Source organism: Artemia sp. Qi Xiang Cuo, chromosome 12, assembly GCF_049724085.1.
Source record: "Artemia sp. Qi Xiang Cuo chromosome 12, ASM4972408v1, whole genome shotgun sequence".
In the NCBI taxonomy this organism is placed as follows: Eukaryota; Metazoa; Arthropoda; class Branchiopoda; order Anostraca; family Artemiidae; genus Artemia; species Artemia sp. Qi Xiang Cuo.
Genome location: NC_142805.1, coordinates 14,274,134 through 14,286,372, shown reverse-complemented (window position 1 = coordinate 14,286,372; position 12,239 = coordinate 14,274,134).

The window sequence follows — 12,239 nt, the reverse complement described above, 5'->3', positions numbered from 1 at the left end:
CAAATATGATATAAAAATTAGACCCTATGATTGGCTGCCACCCTTAGGTGATCAAGAACAAATTCAAAAGATCAATTGGATGAATTATTCATATATTGAATTACCCTATGAAGAACTCACCTGTATGAATGATTTATGTTGTTCTATTAATAAAAGAATTTCCGCTCATAAAAAAGGAGCTTTTCATTTCAAGTATTCAAAGGAGGAGGGCAAGATCCACATTAGTTCACCCATTGCCGATGAAAAGGTTATTCTCAATGATAATCTAAAAGATTTTCTTGGCTTTAAGCTCAATATAATCAATGGTAAAAGTGCCTAAAACACTAATTTCCTTTTTGCTGGCTACATGCCTGCCTTCTCCACGGAAACTTGTATATTTCTCTACGCTTCATTTGAAGAAACATCCTGGGTTGGCAAAAGTAATGTTACCCTCCTACGATTTCTTGAACGAAAAACCAATCAAGAACACATTCACCATTACAATATAAAGAATCTTCAGTATATCCCCGTAAACACTTCCTATTTGAAACTCTGTCAGTTAACACTAAGAACTGAATTAGGTGATCCCCTAGCAATGTCAAAGGTTTGGCTATGAATACATGCCATTTTCGACCCATTCAACAACAAGATGTGGAATAGAAAAGTGGTATTTATTTGTCCTGATATTGACTGCTATGTTAATACTCTTGGTCCAAGACAACTGGGCAATGGAATGGACTATTACAAAGGCCGCTCGTCAATGTCTGGCTTTGGTCTTGGCAGTTGGCTTGCTAAGCTGTTTCGCTCTGCACTACCCTTGGCTAGAAAAAATATTGTACCGGCTGCAACAGATTTTGCATCCTCTAAACTATACGATTGGAGCTCTGGCAAGGATTTAAAAAAAGTGCTTAGGAAAATCTTAGGTCCAGCGCGCGAACCCTTGGCGAACAATTGAAATCCCATTAAAATAGAAAGGGTTTAAAAAGGTCAAGAAACATTGCATCACTCATCAGTCTCTACTCAGGTCAGAAACGAAAAACATCACCCCTGTCAAAGAAAAGAAGGAAAAAGACGACACTCACAGTAAACAGTAGAAGAAGAAGAAGCCCCAGGAAGAGAATTGTTAGATCGAAACTAGATTTCTTTTCCTAAGATGTCAGATCTACTGCTAAAGGACTAGTATCCATCAGTCTCTTCATCTTTAAATATATTCAATACAGAAAATGTTGATGTAAGCGTAAAACATGGCCACTATGAACCATTTTATTCACTACAACCCCTCTCTGATAATATTCACTTTCAAATGTATTCACATGAAGACTGATTTATGGACATGTCTTTGACGTTTATAGATTTACGAATGAACTTCCGGAAATCCAATAATATGTTGCCAATTCTTGTAGATAGTATATCATATGGAAGTTGTTTGGGACTTAATCTATTTCATCAAATTAGGGTCTGCATCAATGGCACATTGTTGAGCACAAGCAACAATCTTTCAAATTTTACAAGCTATATGCAGCTCATGTTGATGAAATCCAAGTCATACAAGGAATTGAGAGGCACCTCCAAAGGATATGAATATAGTACTAGTACTGATAGTACAGACGTACTTAAAAATGCTACAACTAGGGAATTACATCTAGTTAGAAAAATATATCACGAAATATTTAATATAACCCCAATGGCTACCACCCAATATTTAAGTGGATATAAAATTGACGCTTGCTCCATCCAATTTCATTTTACGAAAGGAACTTGCTGCCAATCCCGATGTAACTCTCTCCCTCACCTCGGAAATACTACATGTATGCTATCAGCAGGTTATGAGTTCTGTTGCTTTGGCAGCGGAAAAACTGAGAGGCAGTGGAAATAACATGAAACTACTTGTTCCTCATACAATCACCAATCAAAGTCATATTGACACAGGCTCACGTACCTTCACAGACTCATCCTTTATCAATGGCAAAATTCCGTCAAAATTAGCCTTGGCATTTGTAAACAGCGCTAGTGCAATAGGATCGTGGACTGGATGCCCATGTAAATTTGAAACGTTTGGGCTTTCATCTCTTGTCTGTAAAGTAAATGGAATCCCACTCTACAATCTATCTTTTGATAAATCCTATAGGACATTGAATGAGTTGACCATGCTAACCCTAGATCATGATTCACAACTATTTGAAAATGGAAAAACCGAAGAAATGTTCGCTAAAACACATGGTATAATTGTATTGGATTTGTCTGGCACCCAGGATATGAGTATAGTACAAACAGGGAGTGTACGTTTAGAGTGTACATTTTGCCGACCCATTACCGGAGAGTATCGCAATAATCTCACTAAATCGATTGGAAACCTATTGGGAAGTCACTCCTGAAGGCAGTGTTCCACTAGACCTGGCTCCATGAACACCCGTCAAGTAATCAATGTATTAAATATGGACCCCTACATGTCCAAAAACAGATCCTATTGTCTGCCCTTGGACTTTCTTCGAAAAATTCAAAGTGCCAACAATACCCTAATCATTGTTAATAGCAGCCCGTCGCTTGTGCAGACGGGTCATTGGTTGTGCATCTTTGAAACTATGAAGACGATTGGATTTTTTTATCCTCTCAGCCTACCCTATACCTTCTACACTCCGCACATCAGCAACTATATTAAGAACAGTGGGAAAACTTGAAAATTGGAAGAGAGTGCAGGTTCTGACGACTAAAAGCTGTGGCTTCCATTCGCTACTATATTTCGTGTTCAGATGTTGCGGCTATACTTAAAAGCAGTTTCTCAACATTTTTGAAGACAGTCCACGCCTGAACGACATTATGGTGGAAAATATCCTCTCAGACCTGTATAATATTGATTTTAGTGTCTTACGAGTAAAGTGCTTAAAAAATGTATGTGAATCTGTTTATTATTAAAATGTATATACACAATAACAATGTCTTTATTCTTCACTTTAGATTTCTTCTTCTTCAGGGTATAGGCAACTATCGTGAACCACTAATGCTTGTAGATCATTTGAATTCACTGTATATTGATCTTGATTGGCTGCAAAGTCAGGGTCACATTTTCTACAGTATAATGTAACTTCACTCTTGTTATATCTCTTTGTATAGTCAATGATACTATTTACATTCATATTGTAAAATTCACGTGTTTCAATTACTTTATTTGAAACAATATCACACATAGTGTTTTTAAATGGTGAATAACATTCGGTAACTGCCAAATAAAAATCCCTAGGTTTATAGTCATAATAGGCAGTGTCTTCACAGCGATGACATAGAAACCAAATTGTCTTGTTACCCCAACAGTTGAATCGTAGACCAAATTCTTCCTCCCAAAATAATTTAAATCCACGACGATACCTATCTCGTAGAAATAAAATAAAATCACGGTTGAGGTTCTTTCCAATCAAACAGGGGTAAGTAGTCTCCCACTGATCACATTTGTCATAGTGACAGTTGGAGCAAAGATGTCCTCTAGGGTGAGGTCAGAGATCTCTTCAAGACAGGAATTACTGCCTTTAATTTGTACTACATAGCCTCTATGTAATTTACAAGGATTGTATAATTTGCACTTTTCATTATAGTCATCAATAATTGCATGATTCTCACATGATGACCAACTGCCAAGCGTATATATGCATAGTGGACATGTATAGAACATTTTTTTGGTTTCCGATGTCAACTCTCTCACAGCTAAAACGAAACTGATCCTTCTTCGATAAATTCAGAGGGGGGAATCCGAGAGGAGTAGACGCTACCTCTTTCGAGTGGGGGAGCCATCTACATTGAATCTATGGCAATGTTTTCAAAAGTATATCAACAATGTTATTCTGCTTTGTTCCAATTAAAATATCAATAAATTGAGTATAAGCATTTGAGTCACATCGTAAAAGTTTCATACATTAGTCCAATGGGAGAGAATCAGTTTTCATTATATTGTCAAGTGTCCCCTGTGAGAATATCTTTTGTTGAAGAGCAAACTCGAGAAAGTCATTATCCAGAATCAAATGTTTTTCCATAATCACAAGATTCGATCTAATTCTCTCTTTCTCAAACTTGTTCATTTTTTAATCCCATCACTCTCACTGCTGACTCTAGACTGTCCATGAATCATTCTACTTAATCTAACATTCTAACAATACGAAGGGACATTTTCGATTTCGAAACAATTTTATTGTATAATTACAACAATAATATTACACATGTACAATTAGCTTGTTGTCCTCGATATGCTTTACTATTGCACTTAAAGCACTTTGAAGTCTATTCACATGCGCTATATCAACTTTTGCAGCGAAGCATAATTGATCCTCCATTTGAAGTTTGCTCAATGATAACACATATCTTGCATATACTTTATCCCATTCCAGATAAAGCCTTGATCCTCTCGTGATTTCCACCGCAATGTTTGGTGCTCTTGTATCATTGCCACCAAATACACTATCAACTTCTAATAGTGTAAACATTCCACTCATTATTACTAATATATCTTAATGAGTAAAGTCAAACTGTTCTCACTCCTTGAATTCTATTCAAACGGTAATAACAACTATAGCATAAATACTTCCTTATATTCACTGCAATTCTGTGCCCTTAGACTCGATCAATACATTTAGAAACATCCCCTGATTGGCCTAGAGAGAGACCCGTGATCCTGTCGCGTTAGAATCGATAATCCAGCAATTTTTGTTGAACTTATGTTTACCTCCAAGAAAACAACAAATAAATTGACCAACACTCATAATCATCAAACAACCATCCAATAGCCAGAAGTCTACATTCAGCAATGTTGCTGAACTTATGACTACATCCAAAGAAATGAACAAACAAATTGACCAACACTCATAATCATCAAACAACTATCAACAAACAGATGTCTACATCCAGCAATTGTTGTTGGACTTATGTGTACATCATTCAACAGTGAGAAAATATGGAAAAACATCCACAGTGAGAAAAACCAAAAAAACATACATAAATTATGTCCCCCTGGAGTCATTAGGTCCCTCCTACTGTTAAAAAGTCTTGTACCTATACTTCTAGGGATGTAATGCCTCCCACAGCCCTCACGGCGAGGATTGAACATTAAACAATATGCACTTTTTTACGTATGTTATTTATCATTAGGAAAAGGGAGGAATTTTTTATTCTAGTTATGTTTGAAAGGGCTAATACTATTAAGTTGAAATTTCAGTGAACGTTTAGGGCATGTTACACTAAATCTAAAGATACTATCTACATCCTAATTACCATAAAGGTGTATCTGCAATATCTCAAGGAAAGCTCAGGGTATTAAGTTTAAACTTTCAAGGCATGTTGAGGAAAATGTTAAAAAGACGTCAGAGCAACTGTACCCCTGCAATTTCCTTCCTAGCCAACCTCTCACGAGAAATATCTGATGAAAATTTTGAAACAACCATCTTGTTCAAAATAGTCAAATAACTATACCTCTTAGCATGAATTAGCCCTCACAGCCTCTGGGACAAGTGTTATAACTTATACAAGTTGTCCATTTTTATTATACAAGCTTAGTTATAGAGGATAGGTGGCAAGTTTGATCCCAAGTCTCCAAAAAGGATAATAATATCAAGTTAATATTTTTAGAAAATGTTAAAGGGGGTTCTCAACAAAATCAAAGCACAAAATATGCAGGAAGGTTTTCGAATGTAAACAGCAATAATATCTAAGGAATGGCTAGGGGTGTTAAGTTGAAACTTTAAAGCCATGTGGAAAAATGAACGAAGGACATCCACCTCCTTCCTCTTGTCCTTTTAGATTATATCTTAAACAGCGATATATATCTTAAAAGGCAATTTTTATTTAAAATAGGCACAAAGTCTGATAGCCAAGTCTGTGAAGAAGCCAAGCGCTTGAGGCAAGGATTTACCTGCAGGATTTATTAGTTAGGAAAAGGGAGTGTTTTATTCTGATATGTAAAAAAAGGTTAAGGGTGTTGAAGCAAAATTTCGTAAATGTTGAGGTTATGCTGAGCTAAATCAAGAGAAGCTGCAATACCTTAGGAACAGGCAAGCGTATTAACTTGAAACTTCACTTATACTGTTTTAGCTATAGCGGCTGTAAAATGAGACTAGTTGTGACTGCAATTGTGACTACTTTCAGAGAATGTTGAGGAGGAGTCAAATTTTGATTTTGAAAAAAAAATCCCTTTTGATGTTTTGATACTTTGATGTTAAACAAGATTGAAGTTGAAAAGGGGAATGTTGAAAACTTGAAACTTTGGAAATAAAAAAAAGAAATTATTTAAAAAAAATTACCAAAAAAAGTTTTCAAAGAAAAGCAAAGATCCATATTATACTTAAGACCAGCAGGAATAAATTCCTATAGTAAATAAAACTCAAAACGACCCACATAGCAGAAGTAACAATTAAAGAATAAATGAAACCCAAAACAAACAGAAATTAAATAAATAATCACCGCAAACAAATTGGTACTAATAAATGAATAAATAAATCTTAATACTAGGAAAACGTATATTGAATATCAAATCAAACTTGAAACGAACAAAACGTCACTATTAACAAGAAACTGCCTAGTGCATCCTTCCCTAACTGTAAAAGTCTAAAGCCTTCTGCGTCATTTACGATTTACTTTACATTACAAAACTTTTCTTTAGTGAATAAGGCATTGAAAATACTCCCCGCAGATTTGGCTTTTATTAGCCTCGGCCAGCTAAAATCTGAACTTCATGTGAGGACGCAAAGAATGATACTTTGATTTGACTATGACAGAGAAGGAGCATAGGCAGCTGTGTTGCCCTCAGATTGCTTGGTACACCTCAGTTTTCAGCAGTAGTCCCAGTATCATTTATTTACTAAACTAGCGATAATCCTTCTGGTAACTACTATCTTTTTTTCTCTATTTGCTGCATGTTAAGTGTGCGACTCCCTTTACTAATTTTAAGGCTATAAGTAAAGTCCTGATAACTAGTTTTTATTTTATTAGCTTTATTATGTTAGTATTTATTATAATATAGTCACTTGGCATTTAAAAAAAAAAATGATTCTGTTAATTTAATCTTTTAATAAAAGTTCTTTATTTTGAACTTTAAACAATGCCAACGACAGAAGGGTATCTTGAAATTTTGAAATTTATTTGAAATCATTAAGAAAAACAGCTTCTTTCAATATGTATGATGTCGTAGAAATTTCCTTCTCATAATTTCTTTCGATATGTATACAAACAGCATCTCTACAGCTTCGTAAAGTATCTGGAATACGGGTTTATTCCTTGATAATAAACAATCGTAACTTACCTATTAGCTTAGAATAATCATTAGTTTTTAACGTGATGCCAAGTTTTTTTCGTCGTGCTTCAAACAAAAGACCTACATACCTCACATTCCCACAGTTTTTCCAGAGAGAAAATAAACCAAAGTTCAAATAATTTTGAAACAAGAATCAATGGTCAAAGAGGAAAGACGGTCTTCAACAAACTTCTTTCAGCATTTTCTTCTGATTTCATAGGTATTCACTTTCCTGGAGAAGGGAGGGACTAGGGATGGGGGATTGGATAAATTTGGCAAGGCAAACCTATCCGAATATAGATGACGTCCCCTAAACTTTATGAGCTAACTACAGCTCTAGAACTGCAACTAGAGTAGAAAGGGTTCAGGAGGTACTAAACTAACAAGATTACAGCCAATCAGAGGCCTACAATCCCTGTACAAACAAGACCACATCCTCTGTCTAGGCCAATCAAAGACTTAGAAATACTAACGGGAAGCGACGTAGTGAATATAAGGAAGAATTGGAGGATCAATTATGCTTCGGCTGCAAAAGTTGATATAGCACATGTGAGTAGACTTCAAAGTACTTTAAATGCAATAGTGAAGTATATAGAGGACAATAAGTTATACCGGTAACTGAATATGTGTAATATATATTACTGTTGTATGATCACGCTCAATAAAATTGTTTCGAAATCGAAAATTTCACCTTGCTGCCATCTATAATCAGTCTAACTGTACAAGACCACATCCTCTATCTAGGCCAATCAGGGACATAGAATACTGAAGGTAGTGACGCAACATGTACACTGAATACGAGCATGACAATGTTATTGATCCAGGGACTTAGAAATGACATCACTTGATTTCTAGGAATTATGCGGGACTCTAAAGAGATAGATATTCTATTTTAATAAAGCTTCATTTTCTTTAGGCTTAGCGATAAATTCAGTAATTATTATTTCGAAACCTTAATAGTGTAACTAGGACTCCCTAGATAATTTTCAGAAATTCAAACGAGATACAAGGAGATTAAACATATTTAACGCGGGAATCGTTTCTTGGGAATTTTAAATGTGTCAATGCAGGGATGCCAAAACAAAGGAACATTCAGAAATTACTTTTAGGGGATTATTTGGGGGATACAGATTGAGTCATTTTAGGGGATTATTTGACCGAAACAGATTAATCGACATTTTAGAGGATTTACTTGGGGTGAAACTATGTGGTCGCTATAATAGATTTGTACACAATATGGGATGTGGAAGATATAAAATATTGTTTTTGGCTGTTGAAAGTAATAGAGCCATTGGTATCAAGATGACATTGAGAATCAACCTAGCTTTACTTCCCGATTGTATTCTGTATAGTACACAAGTAGCATTTAAGCAGTGTCGTCAATATAAAAAGTTAATCATTTTTTTTTTTAACATGATAATTTAATTTCATTTACATGTCATAGAATGAACGAGCACACAATATGGGATTAGTGAGACGATTATGGATTTGAACGTCAAGGACCGCAACCACCAATAACCCTAGCCACCAAGGACCTCAACCTCCAAGGTCCCCTTTCTCCAACCTCCAAGGGGCTCCCTCTCCCAACTTTTTGGGGCCCATCCCACCCATTTTTTATTCTTTTTAAGTTTTTTTTTTATTATTTTATTTCAACTTTTTTTTACATGTCTTAGAATGAACAAGTACACAATATGGGACTAGTGAGACGATTTTGGTTTGGAACACAAAGGACCGCAAAGACCAATGATCCTAGCCACCAAGGACCATAACCTCCAAGGTCCCTTCTCTCAAACCTACAAGGGGTTCCCTCCCCCTAACCTTTTGGGGCATATCTCCCCATTTTTATACTTTTTGAAGTTTATTTTTTTTAACATGATAATGTTATTTCTACTTTTTTACATGTTTTAGCATGAACAAGTACACAATATGGGAATAGTGAGACAATTATTGATTTGAACATTAAGGACCGCAATCATCAATGACCCTAACCACCCCGGACCTCAACCTCCAAAGGTATCCTACCACCAACCTCTAAGGCCCCCCACCAACACTTTTGATCAACCCCCCCCCCCTCCAACTTTTTTTCAAAATGACATGAAATATGCTAGTGACTGTACCAATCATACGCTATGTTTTCTCGTAGAAACGATACGGTTTTCCCTGTGGTACTCTATGACAGATTATCGACACCACACGGATTTATCATTTGAGAACTAAAGTTACAACAATATAGCAAATTATAACATGGATCAAAGTGTAGAGTTAGAAATATCATTTTATTGTGAGTGTGTTATTTGTATAATAGGTAATACGATTCGGTACATTTATGGTGAATTTTACGCTAAAAAACAATATTAAACGAATACGATAATATTATTACACATATATGTACTTTAATAAAACGAAGTTAGTGTCATGTTATTCTCAAATGTATAGAATATTAATTGGTAAACCTATGCCTTAGGAATTTTTTCTAAGTTGTTATAGAATAACGACGATATAAGAGATTATTTCCTTTAACTTTAAGTAAGTCCTCTTTTTATGTTCCTTAGTATACGCTATTACACACACTTTATTTTAATTCTCCTCAACACTTATTAATTCTACATTATATTTAAAAAAAACCAGTAAAACATAAGTTACGCTACATCCTTTAGTTTGAGGTTTCAGTTTACAACATATTTCATGCCTTCATTGTTCACGCACGTCCGTGCTGTTTAAGAAACGCATGTTGCGGTGTCGTAACCACACGGTTTTACGTAAGCGACACTTACAATGAGGGAACTAGACACAGCAAGGACGAGTGGAGACCTCTCTACCCACTCGTTTTCTAATGTGTCCCCTTTTTCTTGGCTTAGACGTTTTCATGGGGTTCCGGGTTTAACTTCTGCATTTATGTCGTTTCCACATGTTCTTCCTTTGGGTTTTGCCTTCATAGTCTCAAAATTCTTCCATAGTTAACTGTATTTAGTTTTAATATTGACGTATCTCTCGGTAATACGTTACGTGTTTCTAACAATGCTAACATAGTATTAAGTCGATGAACTTCCCACCATGGCACATTTGTACTGAGGAACTTAAATTCAAACACTATGTTATTTTCATTGTTCTCATCTGTCTCTAAATGCATCAAATAAACCAACAAATCATTCGGAAGATCTAGGCCTCTTAACGCATTCGATATATCTTTCTTTCGCATATTTTCACGAATTACTTTGTGACGCCGTTCAGCTAAAGAAAGTGGATTATTTATGACTTTTACTACTCTAAAAATTAATTGTATGTGCGACGCATTACAACATTTTTGTTCGCGTACAATAATATCAAAACCGGGGAACGCTTTGGATCCAAAATTTTCATCTTCTTCAAAAAGTTTAGTGCTATTTTCTTTGTGTCATTATAATCTCGTGTGGTATCTTCTAGTTTGCTGGATTTTGTTTCAGGGTTTATACCATCAAAATTTCAGCAGTTTTTATACAACATTTAAAGGAAATTTCCCCCGTTTAGTAGGTTACACCTTCGATCTATTAATAGTGTTAAGAATCTAAGGGGTAAAAAGCGATTATCACCATTACTACAATTTGGCCTCTTTCGGTATCGATTATCGCCTTTCGGATAGGCCTTGATTCCGTCGTCATGATCTGAAATGATCAGTTTATAATTACGTATATTTATACTAATAGTTTTTTAGTTTCTAGTAATATTATTATTTGTAAAACTATTTGCCATGTGCCTTCGGCACGAGAATTTATTTTTGATATACTACACATGTACGGAAATACATTGAAAAAATTTCTTTAGTATTTTTATACCTATAAGAATTTGTTCCTAGACAAAGAGTTATTAAATTATTATTCCTTTATGATGCCAAGCTATTAAAATTTCGTAATTCTGTATTGGCTAAGCGTATTTCCTTCTCTCAGGTTTTTTAACCGTTCTACCTGACTGCGTTGTTACTTTTTCCTCTGTTTATTGCGGTTTTTTCATTTTAGGTTTTGCTATTGATATAAGATCGAATTTCTTGTATTCTTTTTTCAAAAATTCTTCACCTTTTAATTTTGTTTCTTTTGCATGCGCGGCGCTGAGGTCGATTTTGATTTCCCTATTTATTATGATCTAAGTCATCGTCAGACTCTTCGGAACTGGTTTCCGATGATTCCGCATTAGACCTTTTAGAAGCGGCACTTCGCGTTTTTAGGTATCACCTGCCCTTCCTGCGTAAATTTCTACTCTTTTGGAAGTAGAGGGTTTATTTTCCCAATCCTAATTTTCATTGGAGGATTAGGATAAGTTTGGGTTTTTTTTCTTAAGTGACACGCTTCGCATGTACTTACAAATTCTTTGAGTTTTGTTAACGCCGACGGGACATAGAAATATTGTTTTAATTTATGAAAAGTTTTGGTAATTCCAAGGTGTCCACCTATGTCTGAATGAAAATATTCGAAGGCAGGTATTATTAAGTTTTGCTTTAATACAGGTATTATTGAAGTTTGGTTTCTATTTGCCTAAACAGTTACAATTTTGCATGATAGTTCTTCATCAAATACAAAGTAAAAGTTATCTGTTTCTTTTCTAAGAGCTTTGAATTTATCGGATAAAATATCATCATTCACAAAATAATAAGTGCTAAACATATTTCACCCTTTTTTTTATTTTTTTTTCTATTTTCCAAGGACAGGGGACAATGGTTATCCCTATTTTCTTTTACTGTGTCTTTAACCTTGTTTTTCTTACATTTACGTTTACTCTTAGTATTGATAGCATTAATTTTGTTTTGTTCGGCATCAGACGGCGTATTGTCTGGGAATCTACTTTAGAAATCACAAGCTGCATTTTGTTTGCCTTTTAAGTATTCAAATTCGTAATCTAGGTCTGTGATTTTCATAATCCATCTAGCGTGAATTCCCGTGGGGTTTTAAAAAGTGCGCAAGTACTGCAAGCTTTTATGGTCTGAGCGTAGTATAAATTTGCTACCAATTAAATAATGTCTAAG